Below are 22903 nucleotides of genomic sequence, written 5' to 3'. Positions count from 1 at the left end.
GTGGGAGTTCTGCATGCTCCTTAAATTGCTATGAAGAATGAACTCCTAGAAAAAGATTATTCAGGTCAGGGCTGAAGCATAGTGTTGAAGTGGGGAAGAGGAGCTCGACGAAGCTGTGCCTGTTCTGTGAATATAGTGAGAACTTCAACCTCCAGTTTTGTTATTTTGACACCTTTCACTGGCGTCAATATCAGCTTTACAATATTCAGGGGACTTTTTTACATTACAGTTGAGCAGCAAGACTTAACACTGCACTGTTTCTAAAATGTGCTGTTGACAGAGCCCAGGTAAGCCTGAAAGCACAAATGTGGGTCAGAAAATGTCATAATGTAATCTAAAACATCTTTGCCACTAAAAATAAAGCCCCGTTAGCTTATGGTTGGTGAAGTAAAATGAGGTGCATGCAAAGTATAAATTATGGCTGTCAAAGCATTACAAAACAAAAGACTCATAATTATGTGCATAAATGTTATTCCAATTTTGCTGATGAAAGGTGTGTGGGTATTATTAATTAATGTCATGGGCTGCCTGTAAAGAGTAAGCCTGGCTACCAGAACACCCGTTGACCTTGTGGAGCTCCAGGATCACTGCAGATGAGAATTGTCTCATCACATAGCAAAGTGTTCATGTATAGCATCATGTTTCTGATGAGTATGAAAGGCAGAGGGGTCATTTCTTCCAGTGATTTCCCAAAAGATTAGAGAAGAGTGGAGCGGGGAGGGGGCGCAATTTAAACAGCTAGCTGCTGACACGTTGGTTTATGCCATAATTATCATAATAAATTATTCGCACCTGAATAGTCTGCTCGGTATTCCATGTATGAAAAGGTTCCTTTATTGTTGGGATTGAATATTGGAACTATTTAGAGTATAATTTAAGTGCGATCTCTCGTCTACTTCTTCACAGGACGGAGCCCTTTGGGAATAAAATACTTACTGGGTGTTCTTTACATGGCAAAGCCTGGCTGTCCGGGGTACAGCCCCAGGAATCAGATTGCGTGCTTGGGGGATCCGTGGCGGTGAAGGAAAAGTCGCCTTCCCGCAAGCTGCAGACCAGTCTCATAGCAGTGGCTGGGGTTGGTGCCCTCACGGCGCTGCATCTCTGCCGCAGGCAGTGGCCACTGGGTAGGACGGGATTCAAAGCGGGCCAGGTCGCAGCGAGGAGATTTAGTTGGGCTCCAGGATCGCTCACGCGGCCGGCTCAGGTGTCAGCAGGCTGCAGGGCATTTCTCTGCAGTTGCACCTACTGGCCACGTGGGGCGCATGTGGCACCCGCCGAGCAAGCCGCCAGTCTGACTCCCCCGGCAGCTGGCTCACAGCCCGGAGGGAGCCCCTGGAACGCGAGGCAGCGGCGGCGGCAGCTTGCGAGGACTCCGGCCCCAGGTTCCTTCAACCTCCAGCGACCTACCCTAGGCTTCCCCAGCACAAACACCGCCCCCACACCCAGGCAGCCAATGCCCTCCACGCTTGGCGGCCAAGCATGGTAGTGCCCGTCCAAGAGCCCCGGCCAACCGACATCCAGCTCCCTGAGTGCCCTCCCCACCCACTTCACTGGCCCCAGGCAGCCCGCAGCTTCGCCTCGCACCCGCGCGCTCTTCCCCAGCCCCACGGGTTTGTGCCACTGACTGAGGCTTATGGGGCTCTGCGATATTCCAAACAGCAGGTGAACTAATTGGCATGCAGCCTCACAGAGGGAGCTGTACACGGGGCAGCTGTGTTGGCATGGGCTGGGCTCCTCAAATCCCCTTCCCCCACAGCGCAGCTGCGGGGCTTCCAGAGGCGAGGAAATAGCATTAGTAAGATAAGCAAGTAAAGAAAAATGGCTGGATTCAGCTAGGTGGGGTTTTTTTTTTTTTTATTTAAACAAAGCAAAATATTTAAGGTCAGTGTGAGATGACTTATGAAACATACAAGAATTCTTTAGTGGCTTCTTGTTTGCTAAATAATTAACCCTGCAGAGCCACAAATAAGGATCCTAGAAATGTTGCATTTATCAATTAGCTCAGAAGAAACTTTTCTGGGGTAGCTTACTCTCTTAGACCCATTACTGTTTAGGAATGAGAATTTCTAAATAGCAAATATTAACTGTTTTGCAATTAATATAATTTTTAATTCCTGATGTAGGTGACCTAAGAGATTACTTATTTATATTTCTGAGAATACTCTGTGTGGGATCCTAAAGTAGCCTTCATGATTGTGGAAGCAACCGAGGGTCAGAAAATGGAGAATATTCCCTGCTCATGGGGGGGTACTACCTCCTTAATAACTGCTTTGAAATTCTGGTTCTGACACTCCCTTTCCTATCTATAGGGCCCAGGAGAAATATGATGCCATAGTAACACCATACTATGTTCCCTAATGTCTGCATAAGGGCAGGGCTTTTCCTAGCTGACTAACAAAAATTTTAAACCAACTGTTTGTGGATCAAAGAAATCTCTCAGGTTTTCAGCCTGGGTGGAGACCGCAGTGTCCTATACTGAGTCAAAAGCTCAACTTTTTCTGCCCTCCCTATACTGTCAAAGAAACCCACTTAGATAAGGCATGCCATGTCCTTCCAATGGTGAAGGGGAAGGCATATCTATCAGACTTCGGTTCCTGGGGCAAGATCTCTTCTCCCACCATCTCCTCAGCAATTTATACTGAAAGAAGCACAAATCCAGGAAAGAAAGAAAAAGAAAAACTAAACCTCTAATTCAGCCCATTGGTTGGCCTGGGACACATTCATCTTCTCAGGATCAGGGCCTGGACTTGGAAGTTTGTTGCAGTATTATTTTAGGAAAGGCCACAATCTACCTTTCCAGATGCATTCATACCTAATATTGTATCCTCTGGCTCCCTTAAGTTCTTTTCTGAACTTAATGCTGATGATGGAGAAATTGGATTTGGACACTTCAATTTACAGTTTCTTTAGCTTTTGTTAATAATAACATTTGGTGTGTGAAAGGCAAAATACACCTTTATTAACTGCGGCATATAATGTAGTGTTGTGTAATATAAAATATATAAAAAGAAAAAAGCTTATAAATAGCCTGAATATAAAGTGTTACTATGGTGAAAGTTGTCCCTCCCATTGTAAAATTAAAAAAAAAGTAAAAAAAAAAGTTTAAATGATTTATTTCTGCCACAGTTGACGTGAACATTTAAACCAAACCAAACTAAACCCTTCCCCTCTGTTTCAAGATTATCTCAGACTTATGCAATGCAAACTATTCATATATTTTATACAATAACTAATTTGTATTCAATTTTAATTTATGGTCCCAATCCTGTAGTCTGATCCCCGCAAGCATGGAGTTTCCACTGATTTTGACATGGCTCTAAACAGGTCCAAGTTCCCCTTGTGCACATCAATTGCCAAATTGAATCCTCTGGCCCCAGACCAGCAACTCTCCTATCCACCACTAACCCATCTGCACCCATGTGGAGTAGCTTGCAGGATTGGGGCTTATATTTACCCCAAAGGTCTTTCATTTCAGATTGTGTGTGTGTGTGTGTGTGTGTATATATATATATATATAAAACCCATTTACACCTGTTCCCAAGTCTTTTACATTCTGGAATATATTCATCCCACCAATACTACTGCAAATCTTTTGTTTTTCAGATGCCTTGTTTTGCAAAACCTCAAAGTTTAGAAGGGAAAGAGGTAAGCAAGTTTGTTTTTGTTGTTTTCTCAGCATTTAGTATTGGTATATGTATGAATATCACATATATAAATATATACATGCTGTCACTCGCATGCCTCATGGGAACAAATGAGATCCTGCCAGTCATAAAGTTATCTTGGTGAGCTAAATTTTAATTAAATGCTGGAAAAGGAATAGATATGAAATCACTAAACATGAAAGCACTCTCCTCTTGAAATAGTCATATGTGGAAACTGCTTCATTCAGAATAGTGTCTTGCAAGTGTCAGCTATATAGCGGGATAAGGGAATTTAAGGGATAGGCAAAAATAAAGGAATAGATATTGAAATTTATACCACCATATTAGTTTCATTCAGCAACAGTATATACTGTTAGAATATATATATAGAATATATATAGAAGTGATCAGCATGTACATCTCCTTCAATTACATGGTGAGTATTCTATACATTCATAAGAGAAAACGGCAATAGAAAAGAATGTTAAATTCACTTTAGAAATTATACACTCAACCTATCTATAGACTTGTGATATTTTTGGAACATTGTAATGGAAATTATTTTGAACATGTACAATGCACCTAGAAATATTGCTTAGGAACAGTTTCCTGCTTATGACCCTCTGCTGGTGAGGCATTATTTTAGTTAATAATTTCTGCTTGCAAGTAAAATTGGCATTAATTTTAATATACCAATAAGCAAAAGATAATTTTCTTCCAATTTTAGTATTGGCATTACTTTTCCTATGTAATTCTTATATCTGCAAGAGTCTAAGTTTGGCATGCTCCAGATTTGAGCCTAAGAACTATCTGTTTGGTCATGGCTTTGTTTGTCTTACTAGTACATCAGTTTAATAGCCAAGGCTGGCCTTAGGAAAGAATGAAAACTTGTATTTTGGAACCCCAGGCCCCCGTTGCCTCCCTGGGCTCCCCCCCCCACCACTTTGCCCTGAGCTCCCTTCTGTGGCCTTGCACCCCAGGTCTGCCCTGCTTCTTGACCATGACTCCCCCTCCCTCCCCAACCACGGTACCCTGGGTGGTCACCCATGTCGCCCACCTGTAAGGCCAGCCCTGTTAATAGCTACTAAGTCTTTATTTTGAATGCTTTTGTTTCATTGGTGTTATTAAATCTATAGTTTAAAGAGCTTGTTTCATTGTTAATGACTGCTTTTAATGATATAAATAAGCCATGTGCCCACGGGATGGGGCACTATTATACAGGTCTGAAATATCAGAATGAGGCTGTCATCAAGCAGTTCTGCTTGACATACTTTAATCCTTAGATTTAAAACAGTTTTTCTTCAAAACACTCACTAGCATGATTTTGGATTAAATCAAACTTGCTTTCAGTAGAACATAAAACTTCATAATTCAAATTAGTGAAATCTCTATATCTGGTGAAATGTTCTGGCTGCCATGCTTGTGGATGAAGTCTGTTTTCTGCAAAAATATGGAATTTCCAGCTGCGCAGTTCCAGTTGTTTCCATGGTTTTTTACCCAGAGTTTCAGTTTTCATGTCTTCTTCAGGGGAAGCTGCCTTTAATATTGTAATTCACTGAATAATGTGTGTGTTGAAATTCCCTCCAGTGGATAGGACCAAAACTGCTCAATTATGTGATAGGCCCTGTGAAGCTAGGGGCCTGTGCTGCTGGAGCAGGAGGATCTCCATTCTAATGCCATTGTCCCTGGGAAATTCCAAAATGGCCACACTGTATAGATTTCAGAGTAGCAGCCATGTTAGTCTGTATCCGCAAAAAGAAAAGGAGTACTTGTGGCACCTTAGAGACTAACAAATTTATTTGAGCATAAGCTTTCGTGAGCTACAGCTGTAGTCTCTAAAGTGCCATACTGTATAGAGTGAGCCATGACGACCTACTTGGCCACTTATTTCTTACACTGTCCTCCTCCTTTTTTAGATTTAGTAAATTATTCTCCTTTTCTGTTCTGGCCTCAATACAGGTAATTCTCAAACTTTCCTGCAACTTTCAACAGTCATACAGCTTCTATTTGCCTTGCATTACTAATAATCACTCCAATGAGGCTGCAGCTAATTTCTAGCGATACTTTGACATGAAGATAAATGGTCTGACTTCTGAGTATTTTATGGAAAGTACAAAATTAATTACTACAATATTGAAAATCCTTTTATACCGAACTAAAGGAAGTCTCATTTGATCCTTTTATCATCTAGAATATGCAAATAGCTGCATTAAATACAGTCGCAATCACTTTTGTTCTCATGGGTCTGTATTCTTATATTTTATTGCAACAAGAAATATAGCATTGCCATCTAAAGAACAGGGACTAGTAATTCACAAAAGTCTACTTTTCTTTAGCACCCCCCTTTATGTACGCAACAGCTTTCTTTCTCCTGTGAGGCTGTTATATCTGTGTGTCAGTACTTAGTAATATAACGCCACTCAGCTGCAGTATAATTGCTCATAAGATGCAATGAAGAGTTCTTGCTGAGGAGAGGTTTTATTTATTGACTCATTTGAGGAGATTACAACTGAATAAGACAAGAGCCATGCAGACTAATAGGTCAAAATAAAAGAAGGGAGAAATTGTTTACTTAACATGAATGTAAGTATAAAGTAAGACTTGAAAATAAAATAATTTGGATTTTAGTACTCATGCAACTATTAAAGATCAACATACTAAAATTGAAAAATATATTTAGAAGAATCATTGAGAACTGAGAGTGGGTCCTGATCATTCTTACAGTGTAATGCAAACCCACTGACAAAGCCCTCATTAAGTATATTGTAAAATAAAAATGGTGAATACCTCGTTAATAGCACATCAGTAATGTTTATCCGTTTCGGGTGTAGGAAGCTTGGGAAAGAGGTTACTGCAGTTATTCATTGAGCGCACAGTAATAATATGAGGTATACCAAACTTTATACTAAAAATTGTAGACAGAATTAGTAGTGGCCAAGTCCCTCTCTGTTTCAACTCAATATGAATTTAGTCAACAGGGGCAGGCAGACCTGCACTAGGCAGCTTGCCAGGAGACAAGGTAATTGCCTGATGGGTTGGTCCAGCTGGCTGGAGTGCAGTTGCACTCCCAGCCCAACATGTTCACATTGAATGAAGTGGTTGCCTCCGGCTGCTGCTGCTGCTCACAAGTTCTGACTGAGGGCACTCTTCAATAGTACTAACTAATGGCCATCACCCTACATTGCATCCCAGACCTCTCAGCCAACCATGGCAGCCCTGCACTGCTGTTAGCAGTGTCCCTTCTCCAGGAGTTAACAGAAGTTGAGAATGAGAGAGTGCAACTCCCTCTCACCTGTGCTAAAAGCAGAGGGAAGATACCTCTGATCTCTGTGGCTTTAGAAGAGCTCACCTCCCCGAGAGCTCTCCTTTTTTTTTTTTTTTTTTTACATCTTCAGTGGGTGGGGAAATGAGGATTCATTAGGGGGAGATCCTGGAGTAGGGGCAGCAGAAGGTGTTTGGCTGGAGACTTTATGGACCAGCGACATCAATGTAACAACACCAGGGACTAAAAGTCCAGTGTAGACAAAGACCAAAATTCCAAAGCTAAACTGAACCCTTATGCTCTGCAAATGTATAAAAATAAGGGAACTTTAAATGTCCTGATGCAATATAAACTGTATTCTCCAAGATTAAAAGATTTGTTTAAACAACTATATGCCTTTTTAGAAAACAATGAATACAGAACCATGCAAAACAAGCGCATGCAAAGTTTACATTTTGAAAGCCTCCTGCCATGAGTGTGTGCTCTATTAGCTTGTACAGGAATCATGCCATAGAGGAGTTTATCTTGACCTTTGTCCTTCTTGATAGTTTATTCATCAAGATGCTGATTGTTTCCTACAATTCAGCTTTAAGATGGCTTGTAGTAGTCATTAAGAGTCATGTCTCGAGCATTCAGAAATATGGATGTCATGATCTTCCTTGGCTAACTGCACAATAGGCTGAGTCTTGAAGAAATCTTATGCTGTTCACTTGTTCTGTGTTGTAGTGTCAGGAACCGGGTGATTAATCCATTTTTCATCCACTGCTACTATAACCAATACAATTTGCTTCTCATAACTGTAATCTGTTCTGTTTTCGTCCTGCACTTTGTCAATTAAACCACCCATGTGGATACCTTTTTCAGGCAATTCTTTTTCTACTGAGCCATGCCTAGTACCGCATATGCTAATTCTACTGATCCATTTCCCAATATAAAATATTCAATGATGCTGTACTCTATGTTAATGATGATTACTAGAGATCAGAACTTGCGGCATCCAGAAGTGATACATTCATACTCAAATTCAGTGACCTCCTCACTCCTTGTCAGGGGATATGAAGGAACAGATTCATCAAGAACAGTGGCCATATGTTTACAGATGTTTCTTGGTAATCATGCTTCCACAGTCAGAAATGTGCTGATAAATTGATGCTTGATTTTTTTTTTGTTAATTTCCATAGCACAAAACATGCTTATGATAAATCTTTAGCAAATAACTGTGGTTCTCTCAAACCATCTAAGTCAAAGGGAGGACACAGGAGCCATATGCAACTATCATTCTGAGAATGTATTCATGGTACATTGGAAAATATTGTGACCAAAAAGAGTATTAAATTATCTGAGAAATGCAGAGGAGCTTATGAAGAATATTGGATACACAACACATCAGAAAAGGACTTACCAGCTTCTCACGATTAAACATGAGGAGGCTAACAACAGGGTATTTTCAATACAAGATCCCTTGACTCAGGGACCTGCATGCTTGCCATTCACCTGGATTTTCAACTTTCAAGTCATGTTGCAGAGCTTATCTATTCTCACAGGCTTCTCCAAAGGGGTAGGGTAAATGAATTAATAAGAAGGACTTCATTTTAGTGGGTTTAGAGAGTCTTTATTGTGGATGAAAATACTACTGTATTTCTTCATATTTGTTTTTCATCATAATCTCTCTACATATAGAGTAGATGGGTGCAGTCAAACAGTGCACTTACGCATATGCTTAACTCTCAGCACTTGTGTAGTCCCATTAAAGCTACTTGTCTGCGTAAAGTTAAGAAATTCCTTAAATGCTTTGCCATATTGAAGTCTGAGAGAGACAAGAAAAGGTGTCCAGGAGATTCAGAATGATGGGTGGTTAACTCATATTTTATAGAAAATAACCTTTTTTTATCACCTCAGGTTTGTAAATAATTAAAAATAACTAGAGGATCCCACATTCATATGGAAATATTGTATGTGGATCTAAAATTAGGAGTTTCACTTGTAATGAGTGACAGTTGAGTAGGATGACCAGGCAGTGTGGCTTTCAGGAATGCATCCTAATTTGAAGTGGCTGCCACAATGTCCCAGCAGATTATGTCAAATGAGGATTTTTGTCCCAGTTTTAGTATGACTGCTTGGCTGGCCCAGCCTGCCACTGACTGGCTGTCCTGTTTCCCTCTGTTTCCCCTTCCAGTGGATCTGCCTTTCATCTCTTCCTTTATTTATAGGAGCTCAATGGGAGTTAGGTGCCTAGAAACATTTGAGGATCTGGGCTGCAGGCCCCAGATGCCTCTGTGCTTCTCCCAAACATTCAGTTAGCCATGATCTCTGATGAACTGAGTGTGCAGGTGGAAGGGTGTATTTTAAATCTGAAAATACCCAGATGGTAAGAGACTGTCCCACAGCAAGGAACATCTGTAGCAATGAAATCAGTGTCACCATTGATGGATTTTAAAAGGGAATTGAGGGAGAGAGGAATAGAGGAATATTGGCTCAGCTGGAAAGAAAGGCCCAATTATTCAAAGGGCCTTCTAATTGTGCTGCTGGAAGTTGTGAGGTGCACAGTGCTCTGAATATGCTACACATGCAAAATGTTCAGGTACACAAATAGGTAGCCCTGCTGAAAATCAAACTCCTGAGCTATCAAAGTATTGCATCAAAAGCTATATTAGCTAGGGGCCCAAACAACAGGTGGTTTGCACAGCTTAAGGATCACCCTTTTAATCTACTTAAAGAATGAAACAAAAAAGCTAGAAAGGACTCTTACAGATTTAAGATCTCAAGGTTCATCAGCTGAGATGCGATTATAAGAGAGCTAATCAGTTTAACCACAAAGTAGCTGATACTATATTTTCTTTGGAAAGCTACTCAACTAACTCTCGTAGTCTCTCTCTTTCTATTCCCCATCCTTCTCCCCCCACGTACAAACACTGTAGCCAGAAGAGTTCATTTTAACTGGAGGAGAGGAGGTATATTTAGAATGTTTCCTACATCCTGACCATATGTCAATTTAATACCATAATAACCTTAAAAATCTGAAGTAAGAGCTCTCTGAGAATTCATCATCATTCTCATTTGCATTTATGCTCATCTTACTGCTCTGTTCAGTTTCAAATGAAAAATATTTCCAGAGCAGGCAGTGCCATGGAAGCTGCTGAAATTGGCTCCACACCTGGTTGTTAATTCAGTCAGAAATCAGCCAGCCTATGCAAGATGTGTATAGTGTCTATACTGTGCCAAGCCAAGGGAGTGCAAATATGTTCTCCTCCCATGGCCTACAGTCCAGAATTCCCCAGAAGCTTTGATCTCCTGCCAGAGAAAGGGGTAGCTCTTCTTCATAAGCCTGGATGGACTCATTTAAACAAAAACTTGAAAAAGTCAAAGCAAACTAAAGCTGTGGAATGCTATTAGCTAAAATGATTGTCTATAGAATTTTATTTTATTGGTCTTATTCAGAGTGATTTTCAGTAATGGTGAAAAGATAATACTTGATTGTCTGGAAGGTGTCTATGGCAAGTGCAAAAATGGTAGAAGCTTCCCTTGTAAAGCTATCCGTGTCCCCTACCTGTCCTACTTGTGCCTCACTCCTGAACTGGAGGGGTCAAGTCTAAGGGCAAGAGGATAGTTCAGTCATCACTCCCATTCAATCCTTTTCCTTTCTTCTGAGACTAGCAGGGGTGCTGGTGCCAATAATGGTAGCTGGTTTTATCAGCTGGGCACCCATCAACGAGGAACCTATTCATTTCACATACAGGTCAGCAATCAGCTATCACATAGTACTAATTTTCTATCACTACTCAGATGGGAAGGCTTCCAACCTGCCACTTAAAAGTTAAAAGCTCCCTTAGCAATTGCTTGAGCAGTCCATTCCTCCTGTTTTAAAATATTTTTATACTTTAAAGCCTGTTGCCCCTTTAAAGTTTTTACCTGAACAATGAATGACGTGAGGCTCCCTGGTATCATGTAGAAAATCATTTAGTGTTCAAAATGTGTGCATGAAGTACTAAGTCCCTTGCAAAATAGTCCTCATCTGTAATTTTGATAAGAATTGGATTAGGCAGTTCAATGTATACATAAACTCACTAGGCCAAATTCAGAGTTGACATGAGGGTAATGTAATTTAACACTAAGATCCTCATGCTTAGACCCTGATAGAACTGTTCACAGTGTGTCCATTTACTCACAGGTCGGAAGTCTAAATTGGTTTAATTTCTATACTAAGGCACTGGAAGCTGTAAGGTAAAGTAGGTGAGCTCATTTTCACTTACTCGTGGATTCACAATTTTTAAATCCCAAAGGGACCATTAGATTATCTAGTCTGATCTCCTGTATAACGCAAGCCATAGAATGTCAGTGTTACTCCTGTGTTGAGCCCAGTAACATGTATTTACCTAAAACATATCTTCCAGGTAGGCAGCCAGTTCAAAAAGACTTCAAGAGATGAAGAATCCATCACTTCCCTGTGTAGTTTGTTCCAATGGCTAAACACACCCACCGTTCAAATAGTGATGCCTTATTTTTCATTTGAATTTGTCTGGCTTTCACTTCCACCCACTGATTCTTGTTATACCTTTCTTTGGTTGGTTAAAGAGTCCTTTACTGGTACTTTCTCTTCCTAAAGGCACTTACACACCATAATCAAATACCTAATTCTCACACCTTCCTATTAACTGCTTTTTGATGTACTTCTCTTTTGTGGTCTTTCTATACCAATATAAACTCAGTGAGCTAAATTCAGAGGGAATCTGTAAGAAGGCAGTGTAAGTTACAGGATACATTGATAAGTGACTGTGAGTCTAAGTAAATGGGGCCTAAAGGGAACCTTAAATTGATGTAACACACACATTGGGGTAGGCGAGGGCAAAAAATGGTATAAACTATACCAGCTTAGATTTCCTCAACATATTGTCTTCACTTACCTCTGAATTTGGTTCATTGTTTGCAACTGGGAATGGATTCCTTTGTTTATTTCTTTCCAGCAGACATCACTGTTTGGTTAACTGTGCAAATTGGCCCTTAACGCAAGTGCAAAGTGAATGTAAAAACACTACCAAATCAGAATGGCAGCAGTTTACATCCGCTGTGCATTGGTGTCATAAATATAAAGGGAAGGGTAAACCCCTTTGAAATCCCTCCTGGCCAGGGGAAAGCTCCTCTCACCTGTAAAGGGTTAAGAAGCTAAAGGTAACCTCGCTGGCACCTGACCAAAATGACCAATGAGGAGACAAGATACTTTCAAAAGCTGGGAGGAGGGAGACAAACAAAGGGTTTGTGTCTGTCTGTGTGCTGCTCTTGCCAGAGACAGAACAGGAATGGAGTCTTAGAACTTTTAGTAAGTAATCTAGCTAGGTATGTGTTAGATTATGATTTCTTTAAATGGCTGAGAAAAGAATTGTGCTGAATAGAATAACTATTTCTGTCTGTGTACTTTTTTTGTAACTTAAGGTTTTGCCTAGAGGGGTTCTCTATGTTTTGAATCTAATTACCCTGTAAGATATCTATCATCCTGATTTTACAGGGGGGATTTCTTTATTTCTATTTACTGCTATTTTTTATTAAAAGTCTTCTTTTAAAAAACTGAATGCTTTTCCATTGTTCTCAGATCCAAGGGTTTGGGTCTGTGGTCACCTATGCAAATTGGTGAGGCTTTTTATCCAACATTTCCCAGGAGAGGGGGGGGTGCAAGTGTTGGGAGGATTGTTCATTGTTCTTAAGATCCAAGGGTCTGGGTCTGTAGTCACCTAGGCAAATTGGTGAGGCTTTTTACCAAACCTTGTCCAGGAAGTGGGGTGCAAGGTTTTGGGGAAGTATTTTGGGGGGAAAGACGCGTCCAAACAGCTCTTCCCCAGTAACCAGTATTAGTTTGGTGGTGGTAGCGGCCATTCCAAGGATAACGGGTGTAATATTTTGTACCTTGGGGAAGTTTTGACCTAAGCTGGTAAAGATAAGCTTAGGGGTTTTTTTCATGCAGGTCCCCACATCTGTACCCTAGAGTTCAGAGTGGGGGAGGAACCTTGACAATTGGTATAAATGACTAAGGTTCAGGGCAGTGGAGAATCAGGAGCATTTTCATCAGAATTTGTATATGTGTTTGTGGAGGATTAGGGGAATAGTTGATGGAGATTTCCAGTCAAACTATTAGAAGGTGACCTTTGTTTGAAGCAGCTCTATAAATCAAATACAGAAAGAACTATTTTAAAAGATAGCATTTGCCGGCAGTTACCATCGTTCTTTTTTGAGAAAAGAGTAGGATGCTGTAAATATACCGCTGCAATTATACTAGTTCATGGCCTACCGAATCAAGAAAAGTTAAGTCAGCTCCTCAGGTTCATGGTTTCACCCTTCATATCCCTTGATCTAGCTCCACCTGCTATGCACTTCTGAGAACAGCTTGTCACTCTCAGTAATATCTCTGTCTGAATTGTCTTATGGATTCTTAAACTTGTCCTACTATTTATAAGGTGATTTACAACCAATATTTCATTGGCCTCAATTCAGGAAAGTACTTAAGCGTGTGCTGAAGGAGACCCTTGTTCAGGAAACCAATTCAACATGTGCTATTGATTTCAATAGGACATAAGCATGTGCTTAAGTGTCTTCCTGAATAGGGATGCTTTCATGAGTTAGGGCCTGAGTGAAGGTTCATAACATATGTCTCTGCCAATCGTATGTCTCTAATGTGCTCATACTTCTCTATAGCTGAGGACAAACCTGACATTCATGCAGGGTACAGACCACTCAACTTGTGATCTCAAAGCAATTTTATTGAATTGAAAACACTTTCAACATCAAGCCCTCCTCCTAAGGTCACTGGGAAATGAGAAGGCACTCAAGGGATGGAGCAGTGCAGACCCTGTTATTTAAGGGCAGAGATTTTGTATTTTCACCATCTGTTTCCATGTTTCACTTTAACGTCAGTCAATAACACCCCTTTGAAATGACAAAAATCTTTACTTTGCTGTCTACTGCACTCTTCCTGATGGATAATAATTCTAAGAAATTAAAGTTATAAAAAAAATCTTTTCATCCATTTCAATAGCCTTTCCAAACTCCTATTGACTTTGATGGTGGTTCACTGCATGGAGAAAATGCAGAATCCAGCCCTAAACAGGTAGCCAGAATCATCTTAAAATTAAAATTATTTTTCTCTGGGTTGTATAAAAATAAGACATAAGATAAGCTGTATCCATAGCCCTTATTGGAAAACAAAATCAATGCCTATCTAAAAATGTACAACATTATAGAAATTGCTAGAAGTGAACCAAAATCGAAATCCTAAACTACCTCTCCTTAATATACACTGTTCTGTAGATTCCCTGCCTGTCAAGTTGGGAAACATTTCAGATACGGATGCAGCCAGTGCATATGTTGGCTTTCTAAAGAAAGCCTGTCAGTCCCACATTTAAGGGTCTGTTTTCCAAGTCTACCTTCACAGACTAACCACTCTTTGCTCTCTGCAGTACAGTTAGCAACTGAGGTCCCAATACTCACCTGTAGCTGAAGAGTACACAGTGCAACTCAGGAGCGGGACACTGAAGGTAGTTTTAAGCCACTTTTGCACTATGCTGATCCTGAGCTGCCTAGTACTGGGCAGTCCCTTGCTGTAAATTAGTTACCATGGGTGAAATCCTGACCTCATTGAAGTCAATGGAATTTTTGCCATTGATTTTAGTAGGGCCAGGATTTTACCCCATAAATCTAGTTACCCAAAACTGAATTTCATAATTGCCAATCTGAAAAGCCCAATTTAGATTCAGGGGCACTATCTAATGTATCAACATTCCGGTCTTGTGTAAATGACCTTATCATAGAAGTCTAAAGTTGGACCTCCACACGTGTTACCATATGTGGGCTAGGGCTACCTCCAGTGATGTTACAGGGCTCATATCCACATGCTTGGAGAGAGAGAGAGAGAGAGATGGGGTGTATGTTCCTTGAATGACTAACATTAGGAGCTGAGGTGTAATCCTGGCTCCATTGAAGTGAATGGGTATTTTGCTGTTGACTTCAGTGAAGCCAGAATTTCACCCCACATCTTCAACTGGAGTAAAGCAGTATAGCTCCACTGACATCACTGGAAAGCTGCTGATTTATACCAGCTGATTTACACCAGCTCAGGATCTGGCCTAACCTTTCATCTTTGCCCTCATTTTTCTGGCGATGTGGGCATTACAAAAATATCTGTACTAATTACACTCTACTTTTGTCTTTATCATGCACTGTTGAGTTGTTGGTAACTCATGTGAGCTGATTACTGACACTGCCAACCCTTGGGTCCTGTAAAGGATCACACTTTTTTTAATGAACATCTGTAGTCCTTTTTCTTGCAAAGATAGTCCTGGAAATGTAATCTGATTGCTAATAATAAAAGGAATAGGCAGCTGGGCTCCACGCTGCAGCAGAATACTTTATAAGTGTGTACACACAAATTATTTTGGATGAGTCTGTTAAGGGAGTTGCAGCAGGAGAAATGATCTCTCAGGTAACTAGAGGCATACGCATAGATGACTTAGAATATGAAAACAGAAATCTTGAATTGGAATTTGTCCAATGGGGAGCCAGTGCAGTGAGCAGAGCACAAGTGTGATGTGGTTGATGACAGTCTGTGTTACTAAGCAGGTAGGTGGTTGTGTTTTGTAGCAGTTGGATCACTTTCAGGGTGTTTTGGCTTGATTTCTAGATATGAATTGTAATAATCAAAGCTGGAAGTCTTGATTGTATGGATCACCATGGCTAGATCAGTTTTAAAAAAATGGGGCACAATCATCTGGTCAGTTGCAAATAAAAATGGCTGTGTTTTAAAAATAACAGGTGACAGGATATAGGTGTTGGATTATCCCCATCACACAAGATATGTGTCCTGATATATGGGAATAAGGCCTATACTCATCTGCAGGGGAACCAAAGAGTTAAATTACAATAGTCTCCTCTTAAATGAAATACTTTGTTAAAGGAATAAACCAGGAAAGAATCAATTTTTATTGCTTGATCATGCTTCTAAACTGATTGCTACTGTAATAAAATTAGGGATTCCATTTCATTTAAAGCAAGGATAGTAATTTTATTTACTTTTTTCAGTCACATCCCCACACAAGCGCGCACAGAGCAATCAGCTGCTGCACTTGTTAGTTTGCTGATTAAATACTTTGTCACTTAACTCTGAACTAATTAAAGAGAATTGAAGCTGCTGTGTGTCAGCCAACATGGTATTAACTTTAACCGTGATTCCCATGTGTTACTCTTCCACTGCCTGCAGATTTTTCTTTCTTTTTTTCAACTAAATATGTTTACTAACAAACACAGCCTAAGTTGGCTGGGTTGTGGTTTCTCTGGTTAGTAGTTTTGTTGGTTTTATTAAATAAGCAGTAATTCCAGGTATGATCTAACACCTAGCTATGGTATTTCTAAGACATGCATCTCCTTGTGAGCTGGGTACCAAAGAGTCTAATGTACTAATATAATTACTGATTGCAAGGACTGATTCAACCAATGCCTGTGTTGTTTTAGAACTGGTCTCCCATCTCTTTTTGGATGAGTTTCCTCCTGGATATCTGGCACTTTGGATCCATTGATATAATAATTTATTATTTGTATTGCAATACCCTGCTAAAAGTTCCAATCAGGATCAGTGCCCCTTTGTGCTGTGGACTGCGCACACACAGAGCAAAAACGATGGGGCTTTGTTCCAAGTAGCTTACAAATTCTTTGTTTTAGGGGCTCTCCTTTCCTATGTATCACAGGCATGTGAAGAAATGAATATATTCTACATGCTGAATACACTGAATTGTTTCTGAAATTATTTCTCCTGTAGGCCTCAGTCCACACCAAATGTCATAGACAGTCAAGCATAAATTTGCTGCAAGAGTCTTATGAATGTATTCTGCTGGATCAGATAATTACACTTGGTTCATCTTCAGGTGATCTCCAAGGATCTAAAGATTCATTCGTGCATCTGTTTTTATAGAATGTATGGTCCCAAGTAATTTTTAAAAACATCCTTCAGGTGATGTTCACATTATGAGAAGCTAAAACTTCAGGAGACAATCCTTGCAGGGTGTGAACTTTTTCCCAAAATCTCAGTAATAGGCATAATTACTAGTAAATAACAAAACACATTAAAAAAATAAGATAACCCTCATTATGAAATGATACTCAGTGTATCAAAGCCATAAAATACTGGTGGTGTATTAAAAAGCAGAGTATATTCCAGGCATTCATACTTATTTAATAAAAAATTTTAGGGGAAGTGGGTGACTCTGGATATTGGTAATTGGATAGCCTCTAGCCATCCATTCAGATCTAGCCAAAGGCTTGCTTCCATTAAAGTCGATGCCAAAACTTTCATTGACTTCAGTGGCCTAAAAACACCCCCCAGGTTGATAGTGAAGGTCATTATCCTTTAATGGTCATGGTGAGAGAAATAAGTATGATGACAAATGAGTTGCCCAACACAACTCAGATTTGAATAGATCAGTGTCCCCATCATTAACATGCTAGCACAAATGGTAACAATTGACATCTTTGTAGGCAGTCTGAGCAGAGAGCTTGATGAGGAAGTTTTAAACACCCTCTCCTCCTAGAGCTGGACCCTAGGTAAGAGTGGAGGCAAATTTTAAATTCAGATATAATTAAATAGGTCTCAGTCCAGTCTGTAGTTTGACACCCACAACTAATCATATCCACAATTTTGTGCCCACAAAATGTATAGTGTTGTCAACTCACAACTTTATTGCAAGTCTTAGTTATATTTGGTGTTTCTGTTAAAGTCCCAGCTTCTGGAATCATGTGAATAAGTGAAAATCTTTTTTTTTCTTACTAAGTTTCTTGTCTTGACTGTAAAGAAATGCTCAAGAATGTGAATCCCAAAAGCTCAAAAACTAGAAGGCAAGTAAAAAGAACTCAAAATCTATTACATTTAAAATATCCGGATTTTTAAGACAGACCCATGAATTTGGTGGCTTGAATTATGAACTTTGAATGTTTAGAGTTAGCAGTACTATTGCAAATGGAAAATTGTTGGCTGTTTGCTTTGTTTTTTTTAAAGTGGCCCAATAATACCAAATTTATGCTAAAAATATAGAGTTTTCCTTTGCCCAAACCAAATCAAATACAATATATGCATAAAGGCAAAGTAGATTGTTTAGTGAAATAGGTATGTATCTGTGCAATTTAGGAGACTGATGTAGTGTGCTTACAGAGATGCTAATTTAGATTGATGTAATGAGTAGTATTCTCTGTACAAGTTTCACTGTCACATTTTTCAGAATGTGATCAAAAAGATGATGCAGAACATCAGAACTCCTTTGCCATGTATTACTGAAAGAGTTAATGTGCTTTTTGTCATGTCACCTCTTGCAACACTATAATTAAGGCTCTGTCAGCCTTTCTACTATAAACTGTAATTTGCAGGCATTTATGACTTGACCATAAAAATTCACCCTAGGCTGAAAATTGGCATATGAAGTCTGAGCACAAGAGCTCGATTTTTGTAGAAGAAAATAATTTCAGCTGTTTTTCAAGTTATCAAACTTGCTATTTTTAAGTTTTTCCTTTTGTGCGCATAACTCAAATCCAACCTGTTTTAGACAAGTAAATGTTGTTTTGTTCTTTACGTAGATTAATTACTTTGCATATTTTAACGCCAATCTTTTATTTTAAAGTTATGCCTGCAAGGCAATTTTTGATGACTGTACTTTTTGCATGTATTATAAGATTAAACAAGCCTACAAAAACTGGGAAGCTCAAAATTAAGGCTACCACTCATGCCATAGAGTTTATTCTGTAGCAAAACCTAGGAAACTCTCAAATAAGATCCCCCAAAATTGATGGTCCCACAATCACTAGTCATTTTCAAAACTCTTGGTCCCTGTTTCTTAGAAAAATAATGAGAAGGGTGTAAATAGATTTTTTTTGAGACTTAGAATATAAGAAAAAACTACCTAAGACCAGTGTTAACACAGATGGGGTTAGGGTGGCACTACCTGGCCCCAATAGACAAGGAGTTAACTCCTGTTTCCCTTTCCTCTCTCCTTATGAAAGGTGTACAAGGGAGGGAGAATAAAAAGAGCTGCTGGATAGTCTTGGGGGAGAAAGTGGGATTCTTTAGCTGACTTGTAGGACTGAGTGGATCCCCAGACTGCAAAGTTTGTTGTTTCTTACTCTTTTTGCCAGTGTACCTTGTTTAGAATGTATAGGTTCTCTCTCCTGCTGAACAGACCTTGCTGCCTGTTTTTCATTTCTGCTCAGTCATCCCTCCAGCTTACAGAGCCATCTCTTGTTTTTGTTGGAGCCCCGTGCAAAATAATCAGTGCAGAGCCACATGTCACCCCCAATTTCCATGGCCTGTGCGCACTCACCTGTGTGCATGGCCTTCACCTCTTTTTGAAGCTCTGCAGGTTGGAAAGTGGATGAGAGGAGACAGACAGAACACAAAGAAATTTAATATTTCACAGAAGTTTTCTCTATCATTTTGTTCTTTGTTGTCTCTCCGGTTTCCATTCCCCTCATGATCTTTTATCATTTCTCCTTATGTTCTTTGTCTGAGACTGCAAGCTCCTTGGACTTGTCTGTAAAGTGCCATGGACATGTATATGAATAATGCACCATGCATGCTATATAAATGCAGTTTGGCAGAAAGGTATGCACACTGCATAAACTATGCAGGCTGTGTAATAATGCTGGGTGAGGTATATGTAAAATGACATTCCTAAGCTACTTCAGAGCATCAGTGCAGGACATTACACAGACCAGGACAGCCAATGCCAATACTATGCCCCATTGGGGCAGGGCAATATAACAAAATATTTTTAGGGAGAAAAATACAAGAGACACTCTCAACTACAGGAGGTACAAGAAAAGCTAAATTCATCATCTAATTTGAACTGAATTAACTGATGTGGGTAGCACAGGACCTGTGACTGGGTCCATCAGGACACAACTCAGCAAGGTGCTGTGGGCTGTAGCTGAATCGCTCTACTCTGTCTGGCTGAGACATTGACCATCTGCTTGTCCCTACCAGTAGCCATTTCACACACACACCTATCAGTAATACATGTTACACAAAAGCTTGTTGGGTGCACAAGCCAACTGGCTGGCATGCAAACAGGCAAAGATGGAAAAAAAGATGAGGGAGATGAAGGAGAAGGTGGCTTTGAGCTATCTTTCTGCCTCCCTCAGTCCTAGGGTCCCAAGGGCCACATCACTAAATTAGGTAGCAATGCACTAGCTCTGAATTGGCAGAGCTACAGGCTCTCCAGTCCATCCCCTCCTGTCCCCAGTGATGCTCCAAATGTGGAGTGTGAGGAGTAAATGGCATAGAGCTGGATGCACTGCCCTTACACTGTCTGCTGATCAGGTGCATAAATTGATCCTCAGTGACCCTTTTTAGGCCAGTGCTTTCAGTGTTCGACACTGGATAAAGGGCTGAGAATTGAGCCAACCATGTTTAACTAGGATGAAAGTTACTAAAACCAAATTCATGTGCAGAAGACTAGAGAATATGTCTGACATCTGTTGCAAAGCAGGATTAATTAGATATTACTTCAAATGATTATTCCTGGCCCATTCCCATGTGAGCAGTTGGTAAATGCACTGTTCTAATCAGGTTTTTTGGATCAAGATATTTTGTTATACTCATGCAGTCTATTAAGACTTTTATTGGTTTAAGACTTTTATTAGTTACTTCAGACTGTATTTGTTTCAGTTACAGACTGTATCACAACCTCCTAAATAGCACTTATATTCCATGCAGAAGAATGACATTTTAAAAAAATATTAAGACTGAAAAGTGAAGCATTTTAAAATTACAAAAAGACAGAATTAGTGCTGCCCTAATTTGGCCCCTTTGTGTGTATACGTTATGATGCAGTCTTAAATCACATAATCTCATGCTAATTTTTCCCCACTGGACCCCTGCCTCATTCAGTGCACAGTATGGCTGGTGCTCAGGGAATGAGACAGATGTTCAATATTTCTCTTCATCCTCATCAGTCAGTGTGTGGTCCCATACCTTATTAGTTGCACACATCCAAAACATGACAGAATAAGGGATTTTTAATTCTTCTTGGGCTTTTCTATGGAGCTCTTTACTGAAGGACCCGAGTCCTTCTAACAGTAATGAACATATCTGCAGAGTACCTTTGAGATAGAAAGGTGTTATCATCCTCATTTCTCAGAAGGGTACTGAGACACAGGAAAACTAGAGACTAGCTTTGCAAAAGCATTCCCCTTACTTTTGGTGCTACAATAATTGGGTAGTGAATTGAAACACCTAATTTTTCAGAGGTGCTGAGCATCCATAGCTCGTATGGACTTCATTTGGAGTTGAGTGCTCAGTACTTCTGAAACTCAAACCCTCAGTGTCTCAAGCTGGGCATCCAGAAAATAAGACACATACAAGCAGAAGTTACAAACTTTGGCTGAAATGACTTACACGCTTTCTATGTGATGTTGGGCAACAAAGCCAGGAGAAGATCCTAGATCACATTTATCCTAGTCCTGAGCTGTATCCCTTTCTCTTTGTGTAGCTCCCACCTTATTCACCACACACCCATGCCTTATTCACCATTCATCCTCTGCACTGAGTAGCACAGGGGGTTCTCTGGAATAATATGTGAAAATGTAATTAGACTGTGTTATAACACATGCACACACACAAGTAGACAGAATCAGAATCATTCCCCTGCCTTAATTTGGCATTTCCTAATTTCTGTAACCTTTATAATAATCTTTTTGTGTAATATTTTCGTATGGAAGTTTCAAGGATATATTTTTAAGAGAAAATGGAGAAAAGAGCCCAGTTACATCATATGACCATATATGCTAGGCATTGTCTTTTTGAGGCCACAACCATTCCTAACCACCGGCATCTCCTGTGGGGAAGAGATTTCCCCCTTTGCTTCTCCAAAAGTCAGTGGCAATGTTGAATTTTTAGGGTTCAGCTATAGACCCCTGTGCAGAGCCAGGAGCTATCTCACAGCCACACTGTCGCTGGCTGAGTCCCATTCTGGCTTCTCAGAAGGGACCCAGAGAGAGTAATACAGTTCTTCTAACTAGGATTTTGTGAATGGGCAAGTGCGGATCACGGGACAGTGTGACAGAGAGCATTATCCATCTTGTTTCACGCTCCTCCGACTCCCAAACCATGCCCAAATCCACTTGGAGTGGCAGCCATGTTAACCCCAATTGGAGAGGCTTCTGTATGAAGTGGGCACAATACTGCTGAAGTAGCACTCCCCTATTCTGCACAGAACAAAGAGATCCTCACATATAGGACTCTTTTGCATCATGGGTCTACCTGGGATGCTCTCAGGCCAACATTAACAATTTAAGGCCATAGTCATTAAAAAGCAAATATATCCAGCTTCTGTGCTGTGTGAGCCCGTGCTACAGAAAATAGGACTTGAGGGCTGTGCTGTGGGCAATTCTGGTATTTTTTTCTCAATAAATGCAACCTATTTCCATGACATTATGGATAGCCAATGACTTGTACTGCTAAACTTTGGGCAAAATTCTGTCCTGATCTCCACATGAGTTCATGGGATCAGTGATGTAACTGATATCCAAGTGGTTGCCTGGGCATAACTGAAGGAAGAAATTGGCTCAGTGATTCTTAAATTATAACAAACTATGGGTAAAGTATTATTCTAGTTCTCAATAGTTCCTTACTTATCATATCATAGATCTGTACTCCAAACTACAGGATCAAGTCTTTTAGAGTTAATTGCTCTAAGTTGTTTCAGTCCTGCTCCAATAAAATCAGGGAAATTGTCATTTACACCAATGGCGGGTAAGATTTAGGCTTATATGTACTGCACTGTATAGTTACAGTTAAGGTAAACAGTATTTAGACTATGAGCTCTTTGGGGCAAAGAGAGTCTTTTTGTCCTGGATTTGTACAGTGCCTACTGCAGTGGGGCCCTGGTTCCTGACTGGGATTCTTAGACACTATTTCAGCACAAATAAATAATGAGGATGATGATACAATGATGCTCAAATATTTTCTATACCAAAAACA

The 22903-nt window shown here is 40.0% G+C and overlaps 1 protein-coding gene across 1 annotated transcript in view; it reads left to right on the top strand.

The window, feature by feature from the left end:
* The first annotated feature begins 1610 nt into the window (after positions 1-1610).
* The window catches only part of NTNG1 (netrin G1), a 282002-nt gene continuing 260709 nt past the window's right edge, over positions 1611-22903 (top strand). Inside the window, exons 1-2 of the mRNA XM_075131587.1 lie at positions 1611-1662; positions 3604-3645. The gene's annotated coding sequence lies outside the window, so the exon portion shown is untranslated. The remainder of the gene's footprint in view (positions 1663-3603; positions 3646-22903) is intronic.

The sequence above is a fragment of the Caretta caretta genome, chromosome 8, assembly GCF_965140235.1.
Source record: "Caretta caretta isolate rCarCar2 chromosome 8, rCarCar1.hap1, whole genome shotgun sequence".
In the NCBI taxonomy this organism is placed as follows: Eukaryota; Metazoa; Chordata; order Testudines; family Cheloniidae; genus Caretta; species Caretta caretta.
The sequence above is the reverse complement of the archived record's forward strand: the minus strand, read 5'-3'. Positions and strand labels throughout refer to the sequence as shown.